At 36.6% G+C, this 18,555-nt stretch overlaps 1 pseudogene; it reads right to left on the bottom strand.

Annotated features, from left to right (window-relative positions):
- Positions 1-18,555, bottom strand: part of LOC106308573 — a 37,348-nt pseudogene that overhangs the window by 10,552 nt on the left and 8,241 nt on the right.

Below are 18,555 nucleotides of genomic sequence, written 5' to 3'. Positions count from 1 at the left end.
CTGATCTAGGAGACTAGTGAGCATTATCAACCCGCGCCTAGGGCTTAACTAGAAGCATCAATCGATATTGTTTTCTGACAATCGATCGATATTTGCGACAGGTGTATCGATCGATATCCCTATAGGATCATCGATCGACACTTTCTTGTGATCAAAAGACGACAGTTGAGATCCAAGATCTAGTTAGTTAACCAGTGAAACATTGCCATCGCTGATCACTGTGATTAAGGAGTTGAGCTCTAATATATCATGCATGCAACTGTTAGACATCTATAGGATTATAATCTCTAACGCCTGAATAGAAACCCTGCATCTAATATCTTCCAATAAGTTACACCCCCAATCATCTTGTTAGTCGAGCAATAGACTTGCTCAATTAGGATTGCTATTTACTTTTAAACTATAAAATAACAAACACTTAGAATTAATAATTTACTAGATTTAATAGGTTCTCTAGCTCCTTGTGTATTCGATCCCTAAGTACTGCAATTAAACCTCTTATTTGAGAGAGTAAGTCACTATTTAGGATAATTTTAGTGGTATCACTAGCCGTAGATTCCAATCAACAAATGAATTGTAAAGAAAGGTTATTAGGCAGTCATGCAAAAAGAATACATAAATCTACTCAAGATTCTGCATCTCAGATATTAATAGTGACGTAAAGGCTTGCTGATGCAACATTGTTCACGCATGTACGTTATTTTTATCAAGGATGTAGTACAACCAAATCCAAACTTTGATCCGATATTCTTAAAGCAACTTAAAATTATTCCGACTATAATATAACAAATACTTAAAAATTAAGAGAAAATTAATTGAATGTTATGGAAAAGTTGAGATATGACTAGAATAATATATATCTTTTTAAAATTACCATAATGTTTGTATATCCCTAGTAAATTACAATTAAAGCCTTTGGTTAGTTTTTTATTAATTGAGACTATTTTTCAACAACAAATCCATATCACTAATTTCTATATCCACGTCATTATAACTGTAATTATTTTGATCAAAGAGAAGAATGACAATGAATCGTTTTTATAACTAAACTTCATGTGTTGAAAAAAAATTCACAGGTTTCATCGTTCGTCGCTTAAACCCTAATCTTTTGGTTCGATATTGTTGTTTATCGTTCGAAATTCTCGAACTATCTTCTCCGATTATGTTTTCACCGAAATCGTCGTCTCCGCAAGCGTTTCTACGAAATCTTTTTCGCTGCAATCGCCTGAAATCATCTTCTCTGTTGAGTTTTTCGAGTTTATGGCTGAGTTTTAGTTTATGTTGTGGCTGAGTTACTTTTCTTTTATGGCTGGTTTATATATGCAGTTGTGGCTGAGTTACTTCCCGTCAATCTCCGAAAACCTAGCTATAAGAAATGTGCATTCCGAGGATAAAAGATAAATACATTCCAAAAACACCCAAATTAGCAATTGTGGGATGTATTCATTTAAGTTTGTTTGTGATTTGCTACCTATATTTGGATAATCTAAAAAAATATTTCAAGATATGAGTGAAAGAGAAGACGAAGGAGACAAAAAGAAGTGACAGATTCAGAAGAGACGACACAGGTGAATTCAATGAAGGTTGGAGACATGGAGGAGTTATCACCGGAATGGTGCAGAAACCTGTATTTTCAGTTTTCTATGTAAAAAACATAACTTACCCATGTATTTTGTATTTGACTTATGCTATATTTACACAACTCAGCAGTGTCGTTTATATATCTCAACCGTGTCGTTTATATAACTCAGGCATACCTCAAACATACCCTAAATCAGAAAATGTTTATATAACTCACTCGTGTCGTTTAGATAACTCAGTCATATCGTTTATATAACTCAGCCATACCTCAAACATACCCTAAAATCTGAATGCTGAATTCAAGTACTTTAAAAAATTATATTGAAGATCAACTTATCAATATCAAGTGAATATAAATCAACTGAATGTGTATAGTTTCTTGAATTTTAAGGTTGAGACTTTAACTTGATCTTGAGATATATGTTCTCTTACAATCACTTATACAATTCTTACTTACAAAACTCTAACTTAAATCTTTTCTTAAATCTAAACCTCTAATCCGAAACTATATAGTTATAAAGTTAAGAAGTTATAAAATTATAAAGTTTATCTTTGAACATTAAATCTGATATTTTTATTATTTAAAGTTTAATGTTTAGGTTTAAAGTTTAGGTTTATAGTTTAGAGTTAAACTCAAATTTTAATCATTTTTTAAAAAAATTAATCTTTAATTTTTAAATTTTGATTTAAACATGTAATTGCATTCTTTAAATTTAAGCAATTTTTAAAACAAATTGAAATGAACTAAATTACAATTTACATTGCTTTTTTTCATGACCATTGAATCATTGATTGATTTTAATCTAAGGGTTAAAAATTATCTTTTTGTCTATCCTCGTCCTTTTTTCTCATTGTTTAATCTTTATTTTCCATGGATCACAATTTATGGTCATTGATTAAATGAAATGTAAAGGCCAAAAATCATTCTCTCATATTCTTACAATTGACGGGACTTAGCCTCTTTATCTCTCTCTCTCTCTTTAACTCTTTCTTCTTCTGCAAAACGACGAATCCGATGAGAGAGAGAACAGCAGGATGTCAGATCACCATACATGGAACTGGAGGAGAGAAATATTCTTCTCTAACCGACCACGATCGAAGACGACAACCACTGCAATAGATCTGTCTCCGATTTTTGAGTATTTAGATCTATACTGTTTATGCGACTGATTTGTCTCTTGATTCCTAATCTATAGACTCATCTTTTTAGTTTCTCTTTTGGCTTCTAAATCAATTTAAGTTTGGATAATGAATCTTGAGCCTGCTAGAAGCTTTTTTGGTGGACTTGGTTATAACGAAGCCGTATTGTAACCATAACTCTGCCATAACGTATGCATAACTCAACCCTAATTTGATTTTAACTCAGCCGTAATGTATGAATAACTCAGCCGTAAGGTATGCATAAGTCAGTCGTAACTTTCCTATAAGTCAGCTGTCAAGTGTAATTTGTTTCGCGACGTTTCGTATTTTGACAAAATCTTTCCATCAACTCTGAACACAATATTAAAACTTTAATCTTTTCTTAAATTTGAACCTCAAAACCTAAACTATAGAGTAACCATAACTCAGCCATAACGTAGGCATAACTCAACCATAATTTGATTATAACTCAGCCGTAACGTATGCATAACTCAACCGTAAAATATGCATAACTCAGCTGTAACGTATCTGAATGGTATAAGTCAGCCGTAACGTTCCTATAAGTCAGTCGTCAAGTGTAATTTGTTTCGCGACGTTTCGTATTTTGGGCGGGAACAAAATCATTCCTTCAACTTTGAACACAATATTAAACTTTAAATCATTTCTTAAATTTGAACCTCAAACCCTAAACTATAGAGTAACCATAACTTAGCCATAACATATGCATAACTCAACCATAATTTTATTATAACTCAGCCGTAACGTATGCATAACTCTGCCGTAAAGTATGCATAACTCAGCCGTAACATATCTGAATGGTATAAGCAAGCCGTAATGTTCCTATAAGTCAGCCGTCAAGTGTAATTTGTTTCGCGATGTTTTGTATTTTGGTCGGGAACAAAACTATTTCTTCAACTCTGAACACAATATTAAAACTTTAATATTTTCCTAAATTTGACCTCAAACACCTAAACTATAGAGTAACCATAACTCAGCCATAACATATGCATAACTCAACCATAATTTGATTATAACTCAGCCGTAACGTTTGCATAACTCAGTCGTAAATTATGCATAACTTAGCCGTAACGTATATGAATGGTATAAGTCAGCTGTAACGTATGCATATCTCAGCCGTAACGTATGCATAATTCAGCCATAACGTATGTGTTGGAGACTCACTGTATGAACTAAAGTTATCATATTCAGATGACGCACCATTTGAGTCATCAAACATATAAAATCAGCTTTCAAATTCATCATCTTTTTCTTCTTCTCTCCTTTTCTTACTTTTTTTTGTCCAACTCTCTCCTTTTCTTACAATTTTCGGGACTAAGCTTCTTCATCTCTCTCTTTGTGTCTTTCTTCTTCTGCCAGACGACGAATCCGAAGAGAGAGGGAGCAACAGGATGTCGGACCACCATACATGACATTGGAGGAGAGGAAGCTTCTTCTTTAACCGATCATCAACGAAAACGACGACGACTACTGTAGATCTGTCTCAGATTTTTAATTTTTTAAAATCTATGTTTTTTTAGACCCAGTTGCGGAAAAAAAATTACCAGATCCATAAGATCTCAGAGAAAGATGAAGAATAAGATGAAAGAAGATAGATAAAGAAGATGAAGAATAAAGAATAGCATAGACCCTTATTTTACTGTTGTAACATTAGTAATGACATGTCAAATAAAAGCTGATGACATGGATGATGACTTGGAATATAGGTAAGCTAGCCACCAAACGAACAGATAACTCAGCCTAAATAAATCAGCCATCAAAATCAGCCGTAATTAGGATGAAAATCATAAGTCATATGTATCATCAAATAAATCAGCCGTCAAATGAATGAGATTCTATTAATTAATCTTTCGCTGATAAGTCAGTTGTAATTAAGCTGAGTTTACTGTACGGCTGATTAAATATAACTCAGCCGTAAATTTAGTAACTCAGCTAGATGATGATCATTAAATCAGATGGCGAAACATAAATCTGCCATGTCTTAACTATAACTCAGCCAAATTTTTGAGAAATCATCCCGCCGATATATAAGTAAGCCGTTATCCCATAAATCAGCCTGAAATCTGTAAATCAGCCATCACTAACGGCTGACTTCTGTTCGTAAGTCAGCCAATTTATCACAAGTCAGCCGCTTTGTTTAACTCAACCACAACGTAACCATAACTCAGCCGTAACGAAGTTTGTAGCGCTTTACGGCTGAGTTCATTAATACATGTCAGTGAAAAACCTTGAGCACAAATATTCAATTGTAAAGCTTGAATGAATTGCAAAACAATACTCTTTTTTAGAAACTCTTTAAACAAATTACAACCAATCTGTTTAATCAGGCTTACTTGACTTCACGACACGTGAATCAACACTGACCTGTTTCTAAACACTCACGAACAAACTCGTAATCCTCCCTCTCACACACTTTCTAATCCTTCCAAAAGCACAACATGCTTTTGCGCCCAGCATCACCTATTTAACTTCAATAGATGATCTGATCTTCTTGAAATAATCTCAAATCTTCAACTCTACTCCTAGAATCTCTCGATTTGATGTATATCCTCACAATTGATAAGTCTTCATTTGCCACGTCATTCTCCTTCTTTGAAAGACTCCCGCCAAACACTCCGACTTGCTCAGCATTGTTTTGGTTGAACACTTTGGTGATTTTCACGTCTCTACAATCTCCCCCTTTTTGAGTGTTTATCATCATCATTAAGCACCTGCGACAGCAATGTAAACTACTTCCAATCCTTTCACACACATTAGTAATCATAAGTCACATAACCACATAGCATTAAATCCAAAGATCGTTTTAATACAAGCCGAAAGCGTCTAAGCACCATACTGAATACATACCCAAAACAAAAACAATCTCCCCCTAGATACATGTGCAGTCTTAAACATCTAAAAAATAGAAAACACGCTAGGTAATAGACTATGCCTAGTCTCCCCCTAAACATATCCATCCTAGAACTCATCACTGAGACTGTCATGGTCTTCAGCACATGCTTCGCATGCTTCGTCATTACTGCTACTATCACCTAGAGTAGATAGATCACCATACACTCCCCCTGCTTGCTGGCATAGTCACTCAAAAAACCAACTAATATATCATTCAAAACAATAGTATTGATAGAGAATGAAAACACTTACTTGTTGCCCTGTCGACGATTGTGTCCAAGAGACGATGATAGCGACCCATGTCTTTGTTGAGAGAATACTTAGCTGAACCGGTTCCAGCTGGTTTATTAGGCAACCCTTGCTTCAAGTCCAAAACCATCTTAACTAGAGCTACGGGATCGGCGTCGACGCCACGAACGGGTATTGGATGTTGCATCTCAAGCACATGTTGGATGAGGTTGGGAAAGAACAGCTTATTTGCCTTTCCAGAGATTGCTTGTTGTTAGAGCTCATAAATCTGACCGAACACCATGACTCCAAATTCAAAGGGTCTCCCTTCAGTGAGCATGTGAATGAACTTTAACCGATCTATTGTCAAAGTTGATCGATTCACCGTAGGCATCCAATGGAAGACACATAATGTTCATCGAGGGTGTCACGTCCAACATGCTCAAGTTTCCCCATCCAATCTTTTTTACCACCAGTGATAGTGCTCACAGCATCATCCAGATTTTCCGTAGTCCACAGCATGCGAGGAAAGTCAGCTTCTTGACATGGGGTTTTGAAGATACTGTTGATTATGCCCGGAGAGAACTCATACATATGCTTCCTCACAAACACCCAGGGAGTGCCATCACGCTTAATCATGTTCGCAAGATTCACATAGAACTCATACACAATATCTAGAGTATAGCTCGGCACATCTAACACCATATACATCAGCTGAGACTTTTTAATGATTTTTCTTGCATCTACCAATTTTGGTGCATCAAAAGGTAGAAACTTTTGGTTCAAAATGGTTCGGGTGATCAAGTGTTGATACCTCTAATTCGCAGCTCATGAGTAGAAAGTTGCATCAAAAGGACGTCGCAGCGGCTTTCTCAATGTTGGTGTTGCAGCCATGCGCGCCTGATGTCGCGCCCTGTGAGTATCCACTTGTAGCTCCAACTCTTCATAGACGAAATCAAGTTCTCCAAGCGTTTCCATTGGATCTGGACAATTTTCCTCATCTTGTTGAGCCTCGTCTTCACCATCAGCTTCAAGTTGGTCTTGCATGTCGTCTTGTGACCGTTGCTCTTCATCCTCGCTATCAGCTACCACCTCAGCGTCGCGATCTTCCTCCGTTGAATTCGGTAGAGGATCTGGAAAGATTTCATCGATTGAGGCTGTCTTCTTATTTCGGAGAGATTTTGACCTTGAGGATGACGGTTGAGATGATTCACAAAGATCAACCACTCCGGAATGGTGAAGTTTCTCTGGGGATGGTTTTGTAGGGTTCCTTGCCAACTTCTTCACCATGGCTGAGAGCACTTGTCGCCGAGTTCTTAGTCTTTGATTGTCACTCATGTTTCTTCAAGAGAGAGAGGATGTTTCCTTTTGTGAAGAGATATAAGCTAAGAACGGCTTTTATAGCTCCACCAACTCGGTTTAACCCTAAAAAAAACATTCACAAACACACTTTCCCACACATGCACATTAGCGGCTCAAATGACCCAATTTTATCCCAATTGCGATTTAGTGCTCCTCAGTTACCGAAAACATTGAAACACAGAACAAGCCAAATATTTATGTCCTCATGACTTAGTGAGGGAATTCTAAGCGAGACAAGAACATGTCCAGTTAACAATACCTTTTAAAAACTTTTCCCGAATATTTACAACCTTGACTTGTGTTGGCCAGAGGAGGGTGTGACAACCATGTACCATATCAAGAGAAGATCCGTCTAAGATAACATAGCAGTCAATGAAATAGTCAACCCATTGGCTCGCCGCAATGGCTGGAGGACCAGCTTTCATCACTTTGATCAATGTGCACTAGTCTTCACATCATCATACACATGAAGCTATTACTTCTAACCGTGATAAAATAGTATAAGCTTAATGAGCAATTCCCAGTCCGAACAGTGATCTTCTTTAGGCTTAAGTAGGGTAATACCCAAGACCAAAGAGAGTGTCCATCTCCCTGGGTGACTTTCGAGCATTTTCTTTTATTTATTTCATGCATCAAAAACTTTTTTTTAATTTATTTATTTTATTTTGCTGGAAAAGTCATTTTCTGCTCACATCTTAGTTTCTATTTACAAATCCAGCCATTGATCAGACTCAGATGTAAACGTTTTAGCGTCCAGATCCGATCTGAGTGTCTTTCATATTTGAACATTCATAGATATCATACTTAGCTACAAATGTGGTTGCATCCATATCCAAGCTGACTATCAATTCTGTCTCACAGTTTAAACTCCCAAAGTAATCTATACTTTCTAGTGCATGATAAGTAGCCCTCTTTACACACGATTTGTCAACATGGGGTTTAAAATTTTTTTTTTTATCTCATACAGATCTATCTTCTCAATATATACATATGTGTCACCTCTCATGGCCAGAGCCGATCATGCTTCACAGATGCCAATTGATTTTCTTAAGTTTAAAAATGTGTTCAGGTCAAGAGCCTTAGTAAATATATCAGCTAATTGTCTTGATGTTGGAACATATTCTATGACCACTATCTTCGCCTCAACCAAGTCCCTAACAAAGTGATATCTAATGGCAATGTGTTTTGTTTTCGAAAGCATTACTGGATTTTTTGAGATATTTATTGCACTCTGGTTATCACAATGAACTAACAACGGGTTAAAGTCCATACCGTAATCAGCCAGCATGTGCTTCATCCACAAGATTTGTGTGCAGCAACTTCCAAGGGCAATGTACTGAGCCTCTGCTGTTGATAGTGACACACAATTTTTCTTTTTGCTATGCCAAGATACCATGTTGTTCCCAAGGAAGAAGTATTCTCCTGATGTGCTTCTTCTGTCATCTAAGCTTCCTGTCCAATCTGCATCACAAAAACCAGCCAGACTTGTGTTAGTGTCTTTGGTGTATAACAACCCCAGACTTACCGTTCCCTTCACATATTTGATGATTCGCTTGAGAGCGTTCATATGTGACACCCGAGGGCTGGCTTGATACCGAGCACACACACCAACACTGTAACAAATATCAGGTCGACTGGCCGTCAAGTACAATAAACTTCCAATCATTGCACGATATAGCTTTTCATCTACTTTCACACCATTGTCGTCCTTGCACAATTTACATGTCGTGCTCATAGGGGTTTTTGATTCCTTGGACAGGTGCATGTCAAATCTTGTCACAAGATTTTTAGCGTAAGTGCTCTGTGTAACAAAAATTCCTTCATCCATTTGTTTTATTTGAAGACCCAGGAAGTAGTTTAGTTCTCCAACCATACTCATCTCAAATTCATGGTTTGAACAAACTCTTTTACCAGATGCTCCTTGGTTCCTCCAAAAATTATGTCATCAACATAGATTTGCATCACAAGCATTTCTTTTTCTTTCTCAAGGATGAACAAGGTTCTGTCTACACTTCCACGCTTAAACCCAGACTTGAGTAAGTAGTGTGTGAGCCGCTCATACCAAGCTCTAGGAGCTTGTTTCAATCCATACAACGCTCTCTTCAGCTTGTACACATGATTTGGATACTTTGGATCTTCAAAGCCTTTAGGTTGGGCAACGTACACCTCTTCTTGAAGTAGACCATTCAGAAAAGCACTTTTGACATCCATCTGGTACAATCTGATGTTGAGTTTACAAGCGATTCCAAGAAGAAGCCGTATAGACTCCAAGTGTGCCACTAGTGCAAACGTTTCATCAAAGTCCACTCCTTCTATCTGGCATCCTTGCGCAACCAGTCTGGATTTGTTTCTCACAACATTCCCATCTTCATCTATTTTTTTCTTGAAAATCCATTTAGTACCAATTACATTCACACCAAATGGCTTAGGCATTAACTCCCACACATCATGTCTAGTAAACTGATCAAGCTCTTCATGACATGAATCTGTCCAGAATTCATCCTCCAATGCATCAAATACATCTTTAGGCTCAGTGAGTGAAATGAAGCAAGCAAGTTTAACCATTTCTTTAAAGATAATTTGTAACTTCCTTGTAACTCTTTCAGCATCCAATTCTCCGATCACATCCTCTGCTGAGTGATTTATGTGAACTTGTAATTTGTCTGGTTCAACTATGCTTGTCTGAGGGGCATTGTCCATGTTGAGCACTTCCTTATTTCGATCATGAGTTAAGTTCTCATCTTGATTTATCTCTTGCAAACTGCACCCACTTCGGTCATCAAAGACAACATTTACTGCATCAGAAACCATCTTCGTGGTTTTGTTGTAGACTCTAAATGCCATGCTATGAGTAGAGTAACCCAGAAAGATTCCTTCATCGCTTCTTGAATCTAACTTGCCCAGGTTCTCTCTGTCGTTGAGTATGTAGTATGTGCAGCCAAAAATATGAAAGTGACTCAAGTTCGGTGTCTTCCGTCTCCAGATCTCATATGGAGTCGTTTTTGTTCCCGGTTTAACATAGACTCTGTTGATAATGTAACATGCTGTACTTATAGCTTCTACCCAAAACCTGGTAGGAACTTGATTGTAATGCATCATTGCTCTAGCCATTTCCTGCAGAGTTCGGTTCTTCTTCTCAACAATGCCATTCTGTTGAGGAGTTCTAGGTGCTGAAACCTAACGCCTGATTCCTTGTTCCTGGCAGAACCTTTCAAATGCAGCATTTTGAAATTTGCCTCCATGATCGCTTCGGATTTGTGCAATCTTGCCTTTCTCATTGGTCAGTTGTAAAGCCAGTATCTTGAAACTTTGCAACGTTTCTGATTTTTCCCTCAAGAAACTGACCCATGTGAAACGAGAGAAATCATCTACCAGCACAAATATGTATCTTCGACCACCAATACTCTCTGTCTGAATCGGCCCCATAAGATCCATGTGTATCAATTCTAGCACACGTTTGGATGTAATCTCTTTCACTTGTTTGTGTTGTACCTTTATCTGTTTGCCTTAACAACATGCCTTGCAGACTGTCCCTGATGATTCTTCAAGTTTAGGCACTCCCCTCACTACATTAGCTTTGACAATTCTCTGCATACCGTTAACATTCATATGTCCAATGCGCTTATGCCACAGATCAAGTTGAGATTCTGATGCAGACAAGCATACCTCCAATGGCTTCCACATATAGCAATTGTTCGCAGATCGTATACCTTCAAGTACAATATTTCCCTTGACGTCAATTGCTTGACATTCTGTCTTGGTGAAGACAACCCTAAGTCCTTCATCGCATAGCTGACTGACACTAATAAGATTAGCCTTTAACCCTTCAACATAGTAAACATTTATCAACGATAGCTGATCTGGATCATCAATGTTGCCAACTCCTCTGATTTTTCCCTTTCCTCCATCTCCAAAAGTCACTTTGCCTCCACTTGTTTCATTGTAGGATGTCACGATTTGTTGTTCTCCAGTCATATGTCTTGAGCAACCACTGTGAAAATACCAAGGAACTTGTTTAGACACTTCAGAAGACATGTAGGCAACCAAACTATTTGCATCGTTAATGGGGTTGTCCTCCAATTCAATCTGTGACAGATTACACACTAACTGAGGTTCCTCATCAATGCATGTTTCAGCTATTTCTTCAAATGGATCGGTTTTCACACTTCCAATTTGAGCTATGTTGCAAATGACATCAAATTCATCATCATACTCATCCTCCATTTGCCTTGCATACAGAACTGACTTAGGGACCCAAACATAACCGTAGAATTTTGATTCCGGGTAGATCAACCCACTTTTCCAAGCCTTCTTAATATTGTTCATCCGTTCATAGCAATATCTAGCAATATGACCTTGGTGTCCACAAGAATTGCAGCTTCTTTTGAGTGTCACGGATTTCTTCACTGGACTCTTACTCTTCACCATCTGAATGTTTGAACTGTTCTGTTCTTTCACGGGAGCTTCAGTTGATTTTCATTCTGGACGGACAAAGATGGTAGTTCCAGAAGTTGTAGCAAAAGACGTCTGATTCTTCCTCATCTCTCCACCACAGTAACCAAGTCCCATGCTCACATTGGGAGATTGTCCCATGTTTAGGATTTTATCAAGCTCTTTCGTTCAAGTATTCAGCATTCTTATTCTCTTATAATTGTCACTCAAACTGACTTCCAGACTCATGTTCTTCTCTTCCTCCTGATTCAAAAGTTCAGCCAGTCTAGTTCACTGATCCTCTTTTGTTCTATGGTGTCCTCAATCAGTATCGCTTTACCAGTAGAACACTTTTTTGCAACAATCTCCGTGAGTTTCTCCATCTCAAGTATGTTAATCTGAGCTTCTAACAACGCTCTGTCTTTCAACAGTTTCAGATTTTCATTGCTCAACACCACCCAATTGTCATATAGCTTTCGATACTCGACTGATGGATCAATTTCTCCGTCATCATCTGAATCTGATTCCGCAGATGACTTACTATCTGCTTGTTCACTCACCAATGCAACTAGATTCATCATATGTTCATCATCGTCTTCATTCTCAGATTCAGTATCACCGAAACTTAAAAAAGATTTTTCTCCTCTTTTAAGTACGTTTGGACACTCAGCTTTAGTGTGACCAAAACCTTTACACTCCCCGCATTTGAGTTCTTTGCATTTGGCAAGAGGACATTCAGATCTGATGTGACCATACCCTTCACATTCATGACATTTCAGATCACGTTTCCTGTTGAACTGATTCCCATCACTTCTACCAGTTCTATAACCACTTCGTTCCTTGTCACGTCGCCACTCTTGGTTTGAGTCATTCGTCTGTTCAAAACCTTGACTTCTTCCCTGACCTTTTTCAACCCTTCTTAGAGCCTTTTTGAAGTTTCGAGCAATCAGTCCCATACTGTCTTCCAGTTTCTGATTTAGTGTATCATGAAGTACTTGTATCTTATCTTCCTCCTTCTCAGCAGAGAAAGCGATCCCTTTACCCTTTTTATCTTGTTCACCACCAGATTCCATCTCTTCGGCTTTAAGTATCCCCACAAGTTGTGAGAATTTCATATCATCAGTGTTCATTCCAACCTTCAGCAAGGGTTTGTAGTTTGCAAATTTTTCTGGAAGACAACGAATCATTTTATTGACCAATTTCTTATCCTTGTACTCCTTTCCAAGCACTGTAGCTCCGTGAGCTATTGCCATTAGTTTGGAACTGAAAACTGTTATCGACTCATCTTTAGACATCCTTAGATTTTCGAATTGAGCAGCTAGATGATCAAGTCTTGTTGTTTTGATAGTTGAGGTTCCCTCATAATAGTCTACGAGAGTTTCCCATGCGTCCTTTGTTGAGGAGCATCCTTGAACAATTTTGAACTGTTCTGCAGTAATTGCATTGAAGATTTCAGAGATGGCTTTGGAGTTGTGCTTAGATGCTAGCTTATCAGTTTCCGTCCACTGCTCCTTAGGTTTTGGAGCATACTCTCGATCCTCCATTTTGACACATGGCTCTGTCCATCCTGACTCGACCGCATTCCACACATCTTCTTCAATACCTTTGAGTTTTTGTTTCATTCGAACTTTCCAATGTCCAAAATTGTTTACATCAAGCATAAACGTTCTTTGCACAGCCACAAGCTCCTTTGACGAATCCATGCTCACCTCAGGATCTCTACCTGTTGTAGATCAATGAATCTAGATAGGTTCCTGCTCTGATACCAAATGAAAAACCCTGAGCACATATATTCAATTGTAAAGCTTGAATGAATTGCAAAACAATACTCTTATTAGAAACTCTTTAAACAAATTACAACCAATCTGTTTAATCAGGTTTACTTGACTTCACGACACGTGAATCAACACTGGCCAGTTTCTAAACACTCACGAACAAACTCGTAATCCTCTCTCTCTCACACACTTTCTAATCCTTCCAAAAGCGCAACACACTTTTGCGCCCAGCATCACCTATTTAACTTCAATAGATGATCTGATCTTCTTGTTAGAGATCATCTCGAATCTTCAATTCTACTCCTAGAATCTCTCGATTTGATGTATATCCTCACAATTGATAAGTCTTCATTTGCCACATCATTCTCCTTCTTTGAATGACTCCCGCCAAACACTCCGACTTGCTCAGCATTGTTTCGGTTGAACACTCTGGTGATTTTCACGTCTCTACAGTCAGCGCAGTCCTACGTGGCACCGGTTTTTTGCTTACGTGGCATTAAAAATAATGACATTCTTATAAATACATTTTTCTCTCAACATAATAAAAGTACACGTTGGGTATTAAATAAAAGGCAGTAATAAAAAAAGTTTTGTATGATTCTTGTAATATGTCCTAATATGTATAATGTTTGAGTAAACTTCCCAAAAGTTAATCTACTCAAATATCCCAAGATGTTAACAAGAGGTTACCTTAAACATCTGAACCAGCCAGAGAGGCATTTCTATACAAGAATCCGCCTGAAGAAGGGTTGAAGCAACAGTAACTGGTAGTCTAGCGTGTATGTCTTTGTACCTCTTCTGCATTTATACATATCGGGTACTCAAATTATTTCCCAAACCAAACAATGATTAAACTTTATATACCCCTACGCACCAATAAGAAAATTCAGGCACACTTGAGCGAACCAATTACACTCCTAGTGGAGGGAAATAATGAAATGAAGGGATACTTGTCTGATTTCAGAGGCCAAACTACTGTTAATAGAAAGAGATGCCTATAATCGGAGCAACTAAGGCATACTTTCTAGATTAATACTTCTCATGATGGCATGACAAAACTTTCAATGCTCCTAAAATAGTAAATAATTAGCTAACAACTGAAACTAAAACTAAATTCCAATCAAGAATTCATAAGTTAATTACTCACAAGATAAACCACAAGAATTTCCCAGTCACCAGCCAACTTTGAGCCTTGAACAGCAGGGTTTCTATCAGGCGAATGAGTGACTTCATCCTCCTTGGATGTTTAACATAAGATTAGGCATGCGATCATTTCAAGTAAGATACATGTTATTTTGGATAACCAGGTACATCAACCAGTGCCGGCTTTAAGGGAGTGCTGAGAGTGCAAATGCACATGGTCCCACCATTTTTATTAAGATTTCTTTGTTATTTTAGGGCTTTGAGTTTTGAATTTTTTTGTGAATTAAGAGTCTAATTTCCAAAGTGTCATTTTTATTATAGCACTTGGCCCACTAACGTTTTTGAGCCGGGCCTGACGTCAACAAGTAACTAATGAAAGACCAAGCAGCTAAGGTACAGTCACTCACGATGTCCACGGCGTTCCTTTAGGAAGGAAACATTTGATTGCCATATTCTCAAATATCTTTTCTAGCTCCCTGAAAACAAGCAGTCATTCTTAATCTTACGTAATTCTCAAGGAGTGTGACTTCAGAAATAAGAAATTCTACCTTTCCAAAGCCGAGTCTCTCCAAAATTTTAAAACAACAATGAATGCCATGTCATACAATTCTGCCTGGACAAGAAGGTCAACCAGGTCCGATGGTGCTTTTCGAGTCTGGAGTTAGAAAAACAATGCATATTTATAGAACCAGTCAGCAGTTTCTATAAAACCCTTCTGAAATCATGCCTTAGGAAGTTGCTTAGACACAGTTATACCACCTAAGCAGGCTGGTCCATCCAGTGTGAGATATCAAACTAAGTCACACATTGGAGAATTAGACAAGGAGTGTCTAATATATAAAGAGATGTCCAACTCTAATTAGTACGAGGCCTTTTGGGAATGAGCACAATAGTAAATCCATGCGGGCAAGCCAATTAGGCTCAAAGTGGATAATATCGTACTAATCGGATAATATAGAGTTGGACATGGATTTAATAAATCCCAACAATTGGTATCAGAGCCATGTTGACGAGAAATCTGCAAGAAGACCAAAATACCCTTCAAGTAGGAACGAGACCCATAGAGTTAGGATTGGGAGGTATGTGGCAGAGATCAAGTCAGAAGATCCTGAAAGTCAGTTGTGGGACACGAGATAAATATGGTCCTTAGTTTGAGGGGGAGAATGTGAGATATCAAACTAAGTCCCACATAGGAGAATTAGACAAGGAGTGTCTAATATATAAAGAGATGTCCAACTCTAATTAGTACGAGATCTTTCGGGAATGAGACCAAAGGTAAATCCATTCGGACCAGCCAATTAGGCCCAAAATGAACAATATCGTACTAATCGGATAATATAGAGCTGTACATGGATTTAATAAATCCCAACATCCAGCGGCTAAATCAATAATGCACAAAGCTATCGCATAAATAAAGGAGACTATTAATATTTAATCTTTTAACGGATGACAGCAGATCGAGCTCTTAAATTTCTGTCAATTACAACCGCAGAGCCATTTAACTAGTTCTAAAGCAACGGTTATTCAAAGTTCTAACTGCCCGCATACTGCAAACTCAAAACATACCATGAAGGAAAATAGGAGAGAAAGCATATATTCTGCCCGCATAAGAGTTTACCTGAATATGTCCACCTGGAATTTTTCAGAGAAAGCATATATTTTGCTGTAGTGAAAACAAACTCGTTTTGGAGTTTATCGAGATCAATGCAACTCTGATCCCCTTTGGGCTGGTCATCTATATTATTAAAATTGAAGTACATTTGAGATTTGTTTGGAAACATAGATAGCATTTAAAAAAAAAATTATGGTCTTTCAGAAATATAAAAAAAAATCGATTTGTAATCAATTTTTCATCAAATATATTCAGTTACCATAACTCAAATACACGTAATAAATCACACTTTTAAATATGGAAACAATAAAAGAATAACTAATAAATAGATTTTGACAAATAAATGATACATCTGCAATGTAAATTAATAAAAAAAAATAAAGAACACTTAAAACGGAAAACAAATATAAATTTATAAAACAAAAAAATTAATACCGCAATTAAGAATATTATATAACTGCATTACAATTGCACTACAAAGTGGTGATGCATCTAAAATATTTAATATTCACATGAAAGCTATAAAATATTATAATATTCTTAATTATGTAATAGTTATACATGAAATATTATAACCACTCAGGTCCACCTCCTATTGCAATTACGTGACATGTAAACATATTCATGTTATATATGATTAAGTGTATCTTTGAATAGAAAAGTACTACGGTTTCTTTCTTTAGATGTTTCAGAAATGAGTTCTAAAAACAATTTCACAGTTTTGTTAAATATCTTTATGATCGAAAAATTATTATCTAAAATTACATTGTCATAAAATTTTGAATACTTTACATAATTATATTAATATTAAAATTTTCAACAGATATATGGAAACCACTATATTTTGAAAAAAAATCACATTTTTAAAAATTGTATATCTCTTCAATCATAAGAACCACCATATTTGAAATCTATATTTATCAAAAAAATAATATATTTTCTAAAGGTTCGATTTTGATTTTTCGGTTTTAAATATATAGGAACCACTTAGTTATTTGTGAATATCAATTTAGTTTTGAGTTTTTTTGCTTCGGTTTTGATTCATTGTTGGTTCTCGGTTTATAGTTCCATGTCTAACCATGATGCTGAAGTGTTTTTTTTTCTTTGGTTATAATTTTTACAATATCATGTCATAGAACGGGTTATAACCTATATATATAAATAAAATTTTGCAGTATGTATTTCAAATATTTCCACAGACTAAATGGTAAGTATATCAGATCTAGACATATCATTTCGGGTATTTAGGATTCAGAAAGATTCGAATTATCTGAAAATATGAAAAATACCCAAAACATGAAAAATATTTAAACTGCAAAAAAATTTAAAATATTTAAATACCTAAAAATCTAAAATTTATTTGAAATCTGACCCGATAAACCAAAAAATACCCAAAATTTTATCCGACTACCCAATTTTTTTTGAAAAAAATTCAAATTTTACCTGAAACTCAAAACTATTGTAAATCCAAACTAAAAACTTAAAACATATATGTAATACCAGAAACATATTCGAATACCCTAATATACTTAATATACACAAAATATTTTCGACTAGGTCTCGGGTAGGATCCAAAATCAAACAAAGACCTGCGGGTCCAAAAAAATACCTATTAGGTAATTTTCTCTGAACCTGGACCCAAATCGAACTTATGTTTTGAGTCGGTTTCGGTTTGGTCCTTGCTCCATATTAAATATCCAGGTCTAAGAGAAAGTTATATAAAATGTAGATATAAAATCTTAAATAAACTACTCATAGAATATATAATTTTCAAAAATTCTCTTCTTCAATATAATATGACTTTATATTATAATATAATCTCAAAACAGTAAATGTAATTCAAAATGTCGCTATCAATGTGATAATAAAACAGAATAACAGAAAGATGCTCCAGGATTTAGGGATTGAAGACTAACATTGTTGTTCTTCTGCTCGTTTAGCCTTTTTCCCTGGATAACACATCGATTCTTCAGGTAGTGGATCAATCCAAACATACCCAGCACTACAAGAAAACAGCAGTATTCTGACGGACATTCCGACGGAAAATGAAATCCTCGGAATATCCCGAGGAATTTCCGAGGATATTTCGACGAAACACAAAATTAGGTTTCCTCGGAATTTCCTCGGAATATACCGACGGAATTCCGAGGAAATATCAATCCGTCGGAATATTCTTATGGAATACCGAGGAAAAATGTATTCCTCCGAAAAAACCGATGAATTCCGAGGATATATTATAGCCGTTGGAGAGCCGTTGGGGGATTTTAAAAATTCCGAGGAAATTCCGACGAACTTAGCCGTTGGCGTCGGAATTCCGTCGGAATTATCTCGGTCTGTCGGCAGGATTTAAACTATAAATACAAGCAGTCCTCT

Source organism: Brassica oleracea, chromosome C8, assembly GCF_000695525.1.
Source record: "Brassica oleracea var. oleracea cultivar TO1000 chromosome C8, BOL, whole genome shotgun sequence".
Taxonomy (NCBI): domain Eukaryota; kingdom Viridiplantae; phylum Streptophyta; class Magnoliopsida; order Brassicales; family Brassicaceae; genus Brassica; species Brassica oleracea.
Note: the sequence above shows the minus strand (reverse complement) of the source record. Positions and strands in the feature narration are given on the sequence as shown.